The sequence below is a fragment of the Panthera pardus genome, unplaced genomic scaffold, assembly GCF_024362965.1.
Source record: "Panthera pardus isolate Hobbes unplaced genomic scaffold, ASM2436296v1 HiC_scaffold_27, whole genome shotgun sequence".
In the NCBI taxonomy this organism is placed as follows: Eukaryota; Metazoa; Chordata; class Mammalia; order Carnivora; family Felidae; genus Panthera; species Panthera pardus.
Window position 1 is genome coordinate 68,404,038 of NW_026526843.1, and position 13,446 is coordinate 68,417,483.

Below are 13,446 nucleotides of genomic sequence, written 5' to 3' on the forward strand. Positions count from 1 at the left end.
GTTTGTTCTCAGTTTTTAAGAGTCTCTTATGCTTTAGCTCTCTCCTCTCTAACCTCTTTATTTTTTTCCTTCCCCTCCCCCATGGTCTTCTGTTAAGTTTCTCAGGATCCACATAAGAGTGAAAACATATGGTATCTGTCTTTCTCTGTATGACTTACTTCACTTAGCATCACACTCTCCAGTTCCATCCACGTTGCTACAAAGGGCCATATTTCATTCTTTCTCATTGCCACGTAGTATTCCATCGTGTATATAAACCACAATTTCTTTATCCATTCATCAGTTGATGGACATTTAGGCTCTTTCCATAATTTGGCTCTTGTTGAAAGTGCTGCTATAAACATTGGGGTACAAGTGCCCCTATGCATCAGCACTCCTGTATCCCTTGGGTAAATTCCTAGCAGTGCTATTGCTAGGTCATAGGGTAGATCTATTTTTAATTTTTTGAGGAACCTCCACACTGTTTTCCAGAGCAGCTGCACCAGTTTGCATTCCCACCAACAGTGCAAGAGGGTTTCCGTTTCTCCACATCCTCTCCAGCATCTATAGTCTCCTGATTTGTTCATTTTAGCCACTCTGACTGGTGTGAAGTGGTATCTCAGTGTGGTTTTGATTTGTATTTGTATAAGGAGCGACATTGAGCATCTTTTCATGTGCCTGTTGGCCATCCGGATGTCTTCTTTAGAGAAGTGTCTGTTCATGTCTTCTGCTAATTTCTTCACTGGATTATTTGTTTTTCGGGTGTGGAGTTTGGTGAGCTCTTTATAGATTTTGGATACTAGCTCTTTGTCCGATATGTCATTTGCAAATATCTTTTCCCATTCCGTTGGTTGCCTTTTGGTTTTGTTGATTGTTTCCTTTGCTGTGCAGAAGCTTTTTATCTTCATGAGGTCCCAATAGTTCATTCCCTTGCCTTTGGGGATGTGTCAAGTAAGAAATTGCTGCTGAGGTCAGAGAGGTCTTTTCCTGCTTTCTCCTCTAGGGTTTTGATAGTTTCCTGTCTCACATTCAGGTCCTTTATCCATTTTGAGTTTGTTTTTGTGAATGGTATAAGAAAGTGGTCTAGTTTCATCCTTCTGCATGTTGCTGTCCAGTTCTGCCAGCACCATTTGTTAAAGAGACTGTCTTTTTTCCATTGGATGTCCTTTCCTGCTTTGTCAAAGATTAGTTGGCCATACGTTTGTGGGTCTAGTTCTGGGGTTTCTATTCTATTCCATTGGTCTATGTGTCTGTTCTTGTGCCAATACCATGCTGTCTTGATGATGACAGCTTTGTAGTAGAGGCTAAAGTCTGGGATTGTGATGCCTCCTGCTTTGGTCTTCTTCTTCAAAATTGCTTTGGCTATTCGGGGCCTTTTGTGGTTCCATATGAATTTTAGGATTGCTTGTTCTAGTTTCGAGAAGAATGCTGGTGCAATTTTGATTGGGATTGCATTCAATGTGTACATAGCTTTGGGTAGTATTGACATTTTGACAATATTTATTCTTCCAATCCATGAGCACGGAATGTTTTTCCACTTCTTTATATCTTCTTCAATTTCCTTCATAAACTGTCTATACTTTTCAGCATACAGATCTTTTACATCTTCAGTTAGGTTTATCCCTAGGTATTTTATGCTTCTTGGTGCAATTGTGAATGGGATCAGTTTCTTTATTTGTCTTTCTGTTGCTTCATTATTAGTGTATAAGAATGCAACTGATTTCTGTACATTGATTTTGTATCCTGCAACTTTGCTGACTTCATGTATCAGTTCTAGCAGACTTTTGGTGGAGTCTATCTGATTTTCTATGTATAATATCATGTCATGTGCAAAAAGTGAAAGCTTGACTTCATCTTTGCCAATTTTGATGCATTTGATTTCCTTTTGTTGTCTGATTGCTGATGCTAGGACTTCCAACACTATGTTAAACAACAGCAATGAGAGTGGACATCCCTTTTGTGTTCCTGATCTCAGGGAGAAAGCTCTCAGTTTTTCTCCATTGAGGATGATATTAGCTGTGGGCTTTTCATAAATGGCTTTTATGATGTTTAAGTATGTTCCTTCTTTCCCGACTTTCTCGAGGGTTTTTATTAAGAAAGGATGCTGAATTTTGTCAAATGCTTGTTCTGCATCGATTGACAGGATCATATGGTTCTTATCTTTTCTTTTATTAATGTGATGTATCATATTGATTGATTTGTGAATGTTGAACCAGCCCCGCAGCCCCGCAGCCCAGGAATGAATCCCACTTGATCATGGTGAATAATTCTTTTTATATGCTGTTGAATTCGATTTGCTAGTATCTTATTGAGAATTTTTGCATCCATATTCATCAGGGATATTGGCCTGTAGTTCTCTTTTTTTACTGGGTCTCTGTCTGCTTTAGGAATCAAAGTAATGCTGGCTTCATAGAATGAGTCTGGAAGTTTTCCTTCCCTTTCTGTTTTTTGGAATAGCTTGAGAAGGATAGGTATTATCTCTGCTTTAAATGTCTGGTACAATTCCCCTGGGAAGCCATCTGTTCCTGGACTCTTATTTGTTGGGAGATTTTTGATAACTGATTCAGTTTCTTCGCTGGTTATGGGTCTGTTCAAGCTTTCTATTTCTTCTTGTTTGAGTTTTGGAAGTGTGTGGGTGTTTAGGAATTTGTCCATTTCTTCCAGGTTGTCCAGTTTGTTGGCATATAATTTTTCATAGTATTCGCTGATAATTGTATTTCTGAGAGGTTGGTTGTAATAATTCCATTTTCATTCATGATTTTATCTATTTGGGTCATCTCCCTTTTCTTTTTGAGAAGCCTGGCTAGAGGTTTATCAATTTTGTTTATTTTTTCAAAAAACCAACTCTTGGTTTCGTTGATCTGCTCTACAGTTTTTTTAGATTCTATATTGTTTATTTCTGCTCTGATCTTTATTATTTCTCTTCTTCTGCTGGGTTTCGGCTGCCTTTGCTGTTCTGCTTCTATTTCCTTTAGGTGTGCTGTTTGATTTTGTATTTGGGATTTTTCTTGTTTCTTGAGATAGGCCTAGATTGCAATGTATTTTCCTCTCAGGACTGCCTTCGCTGCATCCCAAAGTGTTTGGATTGTTGTGTTTTCATTTTCATTTCTTTCCATATATTTTTTAATTTCTTCTCTAATTGCCTGGTTGACCCAGTCATTCTTTTTTTTTTCAACGTTTTTTTTTTTATTTTTTTATTTTTTTTATTTTTTTATTTATTTTTGGGACAGAGAGAGACACAGCATGAGCGGGGGAGGGGCAGAGAGAGAGGGAGACACAGAATCGGAAACAGGCTCCAGGCTCCGAGCCATCAGCCCAGAGCCTGACGCGGGGCTCGAACTCACGGACTCACGGACCGCAAGATCGTGACCTGGCTGAAGTCGGACGCTTAACCGACTGCGCCACCCAGGCGCCCACCCAGTCATTTTTTAGTAGGGTGTTCTTTGACCTCCATGCTTTTGGAGGTTTTCCAGACTTTTTCCTGTGGTTGATTTCAAGCTTCAGAGCATTGAGGTCTGAAAGTATGCATGGTATGATCTCAATTCCTGTATACTTATGAAGGGCTGTTGTGTGACCCAGTATGTGATCTATCTTGGAGAATGTTCCATGTGCACTCGAGAAGAAAGTATATTCTGTTGCTTTGGGATGCAGCGTTCTAAATATATCTGTCAAGTCCATCTGATCCAATGTATCATTCAGGGCCCTTGTTTCTTTATTGATCTTGTGTCTAGATGATCTATCCATTGTTGTAAGTGGAATATTAAAGTCCTCTGCAATTACCACATTCTTATCAATAAGGTTGCTTATGTTTGTGATTAATTGTTTTATATATTTGGGGGCTCCCGTTTTCGGCACATAGACATTTATAATTGTTAGCTCTTCGTGATGGATAGACCCTGTAATTATTATATAATGCCCTTCTTCATCTCTTGTTACAGCCTTTAATTTAAAGTCTAGTTTGTCTGATATAAGCATGTCTACTCCAGCTTTCTTTTAAGTTCCAGTAACATGGTAGATAGTTCTCCATCCCCTCACTTTCAATCTGAAGGTGTCCTCAGGTCTAAAATGAGTCTCTTGTAGACAGCAAATAGACGGGTCTTGTTTTTTTTATCCATTCTGATACCCTGTGTCTTTTGGCTGGAGCATTTAGTCCATTTACATTCAGTGTTATTATTGAAAGATATGGGTTTAGAGTCATTGTGATGTCTGTAGGTTTCATGGTTGTAGTGATGTCTCTGGTACTTTGTCTCACAGGATTCCCCTTAGGATCTCTTGTAGGGCTGGTTTAGTGGTGACGAATTCCTTCAGTTTTTTTTGTTTGGGAAGACCTTTATCTCTCCTTCTATTCTAAATGACAGACTTGCTGGATAAAGGATTCTCGGCTGCATATTTTTTCTGTTCATGACATTGAAGGTTTCCTGCCATTCCTTTCTGGCCTGCCAAGTTCCAGTAGAGAGATCCGTCACGAGTCTTATCGGTCTCCCTTTCTATGTTACAGCACGTTTAAATCTAGCTGCTTTCAGAATTTTCTCTTTATCCTTGTATTTTGCCAGTTTCACTATGCTATGTCGTGCAGAAGATCGATTCAAGTTACGTCTGAAGGGAGTTCTCTGTGCCTCTTGGATTTCAGTGCCTTTTTCCTTCCCCAGTTCAGGGCAGTTCTCAGCTATGATTTCTTCAAGTACACCTTCAGCACCTTTCTCTCTCTCTCTTCCTCCTCTGGAATCCCAATTGTGCATACATTATTGGGTTTCATCGCATCACTTAGTTCTCTAATTCTCCCCTCATACTCCTGGATTTTTTTGTCTCTCTTTTTCTCAGCTTCCTCTTTTTCCATAATATTTATCTTCTAATTCACCTATTCTCTCCTCTGCCTCTTCAATCCGAGCTGTGGTTGCCTCCATTTTATTTTGCAACTCATTTATAGCATTTTTTAGCTCCTCCTGTTTCTTAGTCCCTGGATCTCTGTAGCAAGAGATTCTCTGCTGTCCTGTATACTGTTTTCAAGCCCAGCGATTAATTTTATGACTATTATTTTAAATTCATTTTCTGCTATAGTGCTTAAATCGTTTTTGATCAGTTCGTTAGCTGTCGCTACTTCCTGGAGTTTCTTTTGAGGAGAATTCTTCTGTTTCGTCATTTTGGATAGTCCCTGGAGTGGTGTGGAACTGCAGGGCTCTTCCGCTGTGCTGTCTGGAGTAACTTGCGTTGGGGGGCGGGGCTGCAGTCAGACCTGATGTCTGCCCCCAGCCCACCGCTGGGGCCACAGTCAGACTGGTGTGTACCTTATCTTCCCCTCTCCCAGGGGCAGGACTCCCTGTGGAGTGGTGTGGCCCCTGTCTGGGCTACTTGCACACTGCCAGGCTTGTGGTGCTGCTTTGATGGGATCTGGCGTGGTAGCCGGGGTGGATCTGCAAGGTGCACAGGGGCGGGAGGGGCAGACTCAGCTCGCTTTGCCTTCAGTGGTCTGCTTCGGGAGGGGCCCTGCGACACTGGGAGGGAGGCAGACCTGTTGGAGGGATGGATCCACAGAAGCACAGTGTTGGGTGTTTGTGTGGTGCAAGCAAGTTCCATGATGGGAACTGGTTCCCTTTGGGATTTTGGCTGGGGGATGGGCAAGGGAGATGGTGTTTCCCAGTGCCTTTGTTCCCTGCTGAACTCAGCTCTGTCCTCAGGGGCTCAACAACTCTCCCTCCCATTGTCCTCTAGCCCTCCCACTCTCTGAGCAGAGCTGTTGACTTATAACATTCCAGATGTTAAGTCCCACTGGCTGTCAGAACACACTCCATCCAGCCCCTCTGCTTTTGCGAGGCTCTGCCTTGCCGGGCGGGCTGCCCCTCCACCGCCCCAGCTCCCTCCTGCCAGTCTGTGTAGTGCACACTGCCTCTCCGCCCTTCCTACCCTGTTCCGTGGGCCTCTTGTCTAAGCTTGGCTCCGGAGAGTCTGTTCTGCTAGTCTTCTGGTGGTTTTCTGGGTTATTTAGGCAGATGTGGGTGGAATCTAAGTGATCAGCAGGACGTGGTGAGCCCAGCATCCTCCTATGCCGCCATCTTCCTCCTTATTTCCTTTCTGTAGGTTAGTATTTAAGTGGTACAGGCCATATTTGAAGAATCTGGCTCTTCCTCTTTCCTGGACAGCCCTTCAGGCAGCTCCAATGCTTGTCGTTTAAAAACACCAATAAAGCCTTAAGTATTTAAAAAAAACTTTTTATTTATTTTTAATGAGGGTAATTTAATTTAATTTGTTTTTTAATTTCAGTTTTTTAATTTTTAAATTATTTTTGTTTATTGATGCAAAAAAGTGGTTTTATTCATGGGGACAGGACCTGTGGGCAAAAAGAGCTGCCTTTTTTTTTAATTAAAAATGTTTTTAAGCTTATTTACTTATTTTGAGAGAGAGAGAGTGTGCAAGCAGGGGAGGGGCAGAGAGAAAGGGAGAGAGAGAATTCCAAGAAGGCTCTGCACTGTCAGCACAGAGCTGTATGCAGGGCTCAAACTCACAAACTGCGAGTTCATGACCTGAGCCCAAACCAGAAGTTGAACACCTAGCCGACTGAGCCACCCAGGGACCCAAAAGCTGCCTATTTTTATTTTTTAAGTAAACTCTACACCAAATGTGGATTTCAAACTCAGGACCCTGAGATCAAGAGTTGCATGTTCTACTGATTGAGCCGGTGAGGGGCCTCCAAAGCCTTAAGTTTTAAGTTAGGATATAGTATCTATTTATATTATTATCTTATTTATTTTAAAGTAATCTCTCCAGTTATAGTGGGACTTGAATCCACAACTCGAATATCGAGAATTGCACACTCCACTGACTGAGCCAGCTAGGCACACCAAGAATAAAGTATCTTAAAGATACAGATATGGAATAAAGATTATGACTTTTAAGTACAATTGTCAGCCAATGCAGGCTTGAACTGTGGAGGTGCACTTACGTGGAGATTTTCTACAGTATGATATTATAAATATTTCTCTTCTTTATGATTTTCTTAACATTTTCTTTTCACTAGCTCACTTTATTGTAAGAATACAGTATATAATATACATAACATAACAAAATATGTTAATTGACTGTGTATGTTATTGGTAAGTCTTCTGACCAACAGTAGTCTATTATAGTTAAGTTTTTTGAGAGTCAATTCATAGAGATTTTTGACTGTGTAGGGGTCAGTGACCCTAACCCCTGTGTTGTTCAGGGGTCAATTGTATATGGTATTTGAAATCTTATATTTACATAAATATTTTAAGCACACAGAAAATTATAGAGAATATCAGAACTAACATCTGTATACCTAGCACTAAGTTTTGTTGAACTTTTTTTTAATGTTTGTTTATTTTTGGGAGAGAGACTGAGCATGAGTGGGGGAGGGGCAGAGAGAGAGGGAGACAAAGAACCTGAAGCAGGCTCCAGGCTCTGAGCTGTTGTCAGCACAGAGCCCAATGCAGGCCTCGAACCCACAAACCTTGAGATCATGACCTGAGCCAAAGTCACACAGTTAACTGACTGAGCCATCCAGGTACCCCAAATTTTGTGGAGTCTTAACAATTTGCTATATGCTTCAGATAGTTCATTGTTTCAGAGAACTAAAAGATTACATGTACCACTTTTTCATCTTTTAAAATTTTACATAAATTATATCAGTTTGTGTAATTTTTTTTCTGCAGCTTGTCTTTTTTTGCTCAGTGTGTGTTTTTAATATTTACCCATATGGATAGTTTAGTTCTAGTTGATTTGTTTCCACTGCTGATGATTGCTATTACTTTGAATACAGGTGTTTCACAATTTATTAATCCAATCTCATTTGTTGGCTGTGAGTTGTTTTTTGTAATATTTGCTATTACAAACAACAACACTACAATGAACATTGTGTTTCAGAGAGTTTAACAGGACTTTTTCTTTTTTTCTTTTATTTTTTTTAAGTAATCTCGACACCCAACATGGGGTTTAAACTCCCGACAGGGAGCCAGCCAGGCACCCCTATAATTTGGATTGTCAGAATTTAACCTAATTAGCCTTTCTTCGTGTGGCTACTAAAAACTAGAAAATTATTTGTGTCTGCACTGTTTCAGTCGGACAGTACTGCACTACAGCCTCACCCACCAGTGCTCGAGAAATAAATTTAGTGGGTAATAACCAACATTTTTAAATGAAAAACCACAGAGCAGAAAATGTCATCGTGTACTGCATATAATAAGGGTAAAATCATTTCATTAAACTTTTGGTCCAAAGTGTAGATGTGATGTAAAATATATTTCTTTGCCATAGGTGGTGGTCAAAAAATGTCTGAAAACCCCTGCCAGGGGTGCCTGCCTGGCTCAGTCAGTAGAGCATGCAACTCTTGACCTCGGGGTTGTGAGTTCAAGCCCCATGTTGGGTGTAGACATTATTTAAAAAAATAAATAAACTTAAAAACAATACAAATTATATAGCTCAATATATCTAAAATATATTTATATAGTCAATATAAAAATCATTCATGGGATATTTTACATCCTTTTTTTGGTCCAAAGTCTTTGAAAAAGTCAGATACGTATTTTATACTTAAAGCACATCTCATTTTGGATTTGCCTCATTCTGAGTTCTCAATAGTCACATGTGGCTAGTATCTACCCTGTAGTGGCAGTGCTGTTCTAGGGTATACATTTAGGAGTGGAACTGCTGGGTCAAAAGCTATGAGCATCTTTAACTTTATAAATATTTCTAAATTTCTGTTCAATGTAGTTTTAGCAGTTTATACTCTCTTCCTTTCTCTTTGCCCTGTATCCTTGCTAAGAATTGGTATTGTCAGACTTAAAAAAATTTGCAAGTGTGAAGAGTATTGTTGTTTTTATTTTGTATTTTTTAAAATTTTTAAAAAAAATTTAAAGTTTATTTTTATTCATTTTGAGAGTGAGAGAGTGAGCTAGCAGAGGAGGGGCAGAGAGAGAGGGAGAGAGAATCACAGGCAGGTTCAGTGCTGTCAGCACTGAGCCCAATGTGGGGCTTGAACTCACTAACTGTGAGATCATGACCTGAGCTGAAACCAAGAGTCAGACACTTAACTGAGCCACCCAGGTGCCCCTAGTTTTTAAATTTTTTTAATGTTTATTTATTTTTGAGAGAAACAGAGTGCAAGCCGGGGAGGGGCAGAGAGAGATGGAGACACAGAATGTGAACCAGGCTCCAGGCTCTGAGCTGTCAGCACAGAGCCCCATGTGGAGCTCAAAGTCATAAGTGGTGGGATCATGACCTGAGCTGAGGTCAGACTCTTAACCAACCAAGCCAGCAAGATGCCCCTGTTGTTTTTAATTAACATTTTATTTTGGAATAGTTTTAGATTTACAGAAAAATTGCAAAAATAGTGCAGAGTTCCCATATTATCCCTAGCCAGTTTCTGTTTCATTAATGTTACCATCTTATGAGTGTTGTTTTATTTTTTTATTATTTATTTATTTATTTATTTATATTTATTTATTTTAGAGAAAGGGTGCAAGTGGGGGAGGGGGCAGAGGGAGAGACAGAATTGTTTTTTCTGAGGCAAATTTTATTGGCAGAACACAAGTGTTTTACAAATGCAAGATACTTAAGCAACGAATACATTTTATTTTATTTTATTTTTTATTTTTATATTTTTTGACTTTTTAAACAGTGGACTTTATTTTTTTTAAATCACTTTTTACTTACTTACTTACTTAATTAATTATTTATTTATTTATAATATATGAAATTTATTGTCAAATTGGTTTCCATACAACACCCAGTGCTCATCCCAAAAGATGCCCTCTTCAGTACCCATCATCTACCTTCCCCTCCCTCCCACCCCCCATCAACCCTCAGTTTGTTCTCAGTTTTTAAGAGTCTCTGATGCTTTGGCTCTCTCCCACTCTAACCTCTTTTTTTTTTTCCTTCCCCTCCCCCATGGGTTTCTGTTAAGTTTCTCAGGATCCACATAAGAGTGAAAACACGGTATCTGTCTTTCTCTGTATGGCTTATTTCACTTAGCATCACACTCTCCAGTTCCATCCACGTTGCTACAAAGGGCCATATTTCATTCTTTCTCATTGCCACGTAGTATTCCATTGTGTATATAAACCACAATTTCTTTATCCATTCATCAGTTGATGGACATTTAGGCTCTTTCCACAATTTGGCTATTATTGAGAGTGCTGCTATAAACATTGGGGTGCAAGTGCCCCTATGCATCAGCACTCCTGTATCCCTTGGGTAAATTCCTAGCAGTGCTACTGCTGGGTCAGAGGGTAGGTCTATTTTTAATTTTCTGAGGAACCTCCACACTGTTTTCCTGAGTGTCTGCACCAGTTTGCATTCCCACCAACAGTGCAAGAGGGTTTCCGTTTCTCCACATTCTCTCCAGCATCTATAGTCTCCTGATTTGTTCATTTTGGCCACTCTGACTGGCATGAGGGGATATCTGAGTGTGGTTTTCATTTGTATTTCCCTGATGAGGAGCGACGTTGAGCATCTTTTCATGTGCCTGTTGACCATCCGGATGTCTTCTTTAGAGAAGTGTCTATTCATGTTTTCTGCCCATTTCTTTTTTTTTTTTTAATTTTTTTAACGTTTATTTATTTTTGAGACAGAGAGAGACAGAGCATGAACAGGGGAGGGCAGAGAGAGAAGGAGACACAGAACCCAAAACAGGCTCCAGGCTCTGAGCTGTCAGCACAGAGTCCGACGCGGGGCTCGAAGTCACGGACTGTGAGATCATGACCTGAGCCGAAGTTGGACGCTTAACCCTCCGAGCCACCCAGGCGCCCCTCTGCCCATTTCTTCACTGGATTGTTTGTTTTTCAGGTGTGGAGTTTGGTGAGCTCGTTATAGATTTTGGATACTAACCCTTTGTCCAATATGTCATTTGCAAATATCTTTTCCCATTCCGTTGGTTGCCTTTTGGTTTTGTTGATTGTTTCCTTTGCTCTGCAGAAGCTTTTTATCTTCATGAGGTCCCAATAGTTCATTTTTGCTTTTAATTCCCTTGCCTTTGGGGATGTGTCAAGTAAGAAATTGCTGCTGAGGTCAGAGAGGTCTTTTCCTGCTTTCTCCTCTAGGGTTTTGATGGTTTCCTGTCTCACTTCAGGTCCTTTATCCATTTTGAGTTTGTCTTTGTGAATGGTGTAAGAAAGTGGACTAGTTTCATCCTTCTGCATGTTGCTGTCCAGTTCTGCCAGCACCATTTGTTAAAGAGACTCTTTTTTTCCATTGGATGTCCTTTCCTGCTTGTCATAGATTAGTTGGACATACGTTTGTGGGTCTAGTTCTGGGGTTTCTATTCTATTCCATTGGTCTATGTGTCTGTTCTTGTGCCAATACCATGCTGTCTTGATGATGACAGCTTTGTAGTAGAGGCTAAAGTCTGGGATTGTGATGCCTCCTGCTTTGGTCTTCTTCTTCAAAATTGCTTTGGCTATTCGGGGCCTTTTGTGGTTCCATATGAATTTTAGGATTGCTTGTTCTAGCTTTGAGAAGAATGCTGGTGCAATTTTGATTGGGATTGCATTGAATGTGTAGATAGGTTTGGGTAGTATTGACATTTTGACAATATTTATTCTTCCAATCCATGAGCGTGGAATGTTTTTCCACTTCTTCATATTTTCTTCAATTTCCTTCATAAGCTTTCTATAGTTTTCAGCATACAGATCTTTTACATCTTTGGTTAGATTTATCCCTAGGTATTTTATGCTTCTTGGTGCAATTGTGAATGGGCACAAATACATTAAAAAAAATTTTTTTTAACGTTTATTTATTTTTGAGACAGAGAGAGACAGAGCATGAGCAGGGGAGGGTCAGAGAGAGAGGGAGACACAGAATCTGCAATGGGCTCCAGGCTTCGAGCTGTCAGCACAGAGCCCGACGCGGGGGTCGAACTCACGGACCGTGAGATCATGACCTGAGCTGAAGTCGGCTGCTTAACCGACTGAGCCACCCAGGCGCCCCGGGCACAAATACATTTAAAAAATTTTTTTTTAACGTTTATTTATTTTTGAGAGAGAGAGAGAGAGAGCATGAACGGGGGAGGGTCAGAGAGAGAGGGAGACACAGAATCTGAAACAGGCTCCAGGCTCTGAGCTGTCAGCACAGAGCCTGACGCGGGGCTCAAACTCACGGACCGGAGATCATGACCTGAGCCAAAGTCGGATGCTTAACCGATTGAGCCACCCAGGCGCCCCACAAATACATTTTAAAGACAGAAGTGAGCATAGCTCAGGAAAACTCAACAGTATGTCTTCTAAATTATATGAAAGAGAGAATCTTTAGCAGGTTCCACTCTCAGCATGGAGCCCAATGTGGGGCTTGATTCCACAACCCTGGGATCATGACCTGAGCTGAAATTGAGTCAGATGCTCAATTAATTGACTGAGCTCTCCAGATGTTCCCATGAGTGTTATTTTAGTTTTCATTTCCCTGGTAACTAGTGAAGTTGGGTGTATTTTTATAGATTTACGGGTCATTTGTGTTTTCTCTTCTGTACACGTAATGTTTTCAGTCAAATTTTGTTAAAATGAACCACAAAAGACCATGTGGCAGTTCTAGGTCATTTTCTTGTCAGGGAAAAGTGATATAACAGCCATCTTTAAAAAAATTTTTTTTTACTGTTTATTTTTGAGAGAGACAGGGACAGAGTGTGAGTGGGGGAGGGGCAGAGAAAAAGGGAGACAGAATCCAGAACAGGCTCCAGGCTCTGAGCAAGCTGTCAGCACGGAGCCTGACGTGAGGCTGGAACTCACAAACCACGAGATCATGACCTGAGCCGAAGTTGGACGCTTAACCAACTGAGCCACCAGGCACCCCAATATCCATCTTTTTGTATAAACAGTTCAGTTTCAAGACCAAGAAGAAATTGGTCTCAGTTATATACCCATTTGGGCTAAATAAGTGTAATTCCTTTAATGTATGCCAGCTCTTCAACTATTTGAAGATATTTATGTTGCCTGGGAAGTCTTCTTCAGATTAAGCATTTTCAGTTTCTTCAGTCATTCCTCATATTCTTTGGTTTCTAGTCCTTTCAATGTCTTGTGTGCTTTCCTCTGAACATGCTCTATTCTTTTCATGTTATTCCTTAAAGCATGGTACTCATAACAACACAATTCTTTAGGGTTTATATGATCAGCACAAAACAATCCTTTATAGATTTAGGAGTGATCATTCTGTTATATACTGATGTAGTTAAGATCAAATTTATGTTTTCCTTTTTTGGGGTGTGTGTGTGTGTGGCCAGTCACACTACCCTAGTGATTCATTTTGAGCTTTTTGCCCCCAAAAGACCCTCAGTCTTTTTTTAGTACATGCTGCTGTTAAGCTACATCTTGCCTGTCATATATTGGTACAGTTAGTTTTGAAGACTTAAATGCAGGACTATACTTTTTTTTTTAGCAGGTTCCATACCTAACATGGAGCTTGAACTCATGAACCTGAGATCAAGAGTTGCTTGGTGTACTGACTGAGCCAGCCAGGCACCCCTAATAA

The 13,446-nt window shown here is 40.3% G+C and overlaps 1 protein-coding gene across 2 annotated transcripts in view; it reads left to right on the forward strand.

Annotated features, from left to right (window-relative positions):
• Nucleotides 1-13,446, forward strand: part of TEX11 (testis expressed 11) — a 246,857-nt gene that overhangs the window by 1,737 nt on the left and 231,674 nt on the right. The gene's annotated exons all lie outside the window — the stretch shown is intronic.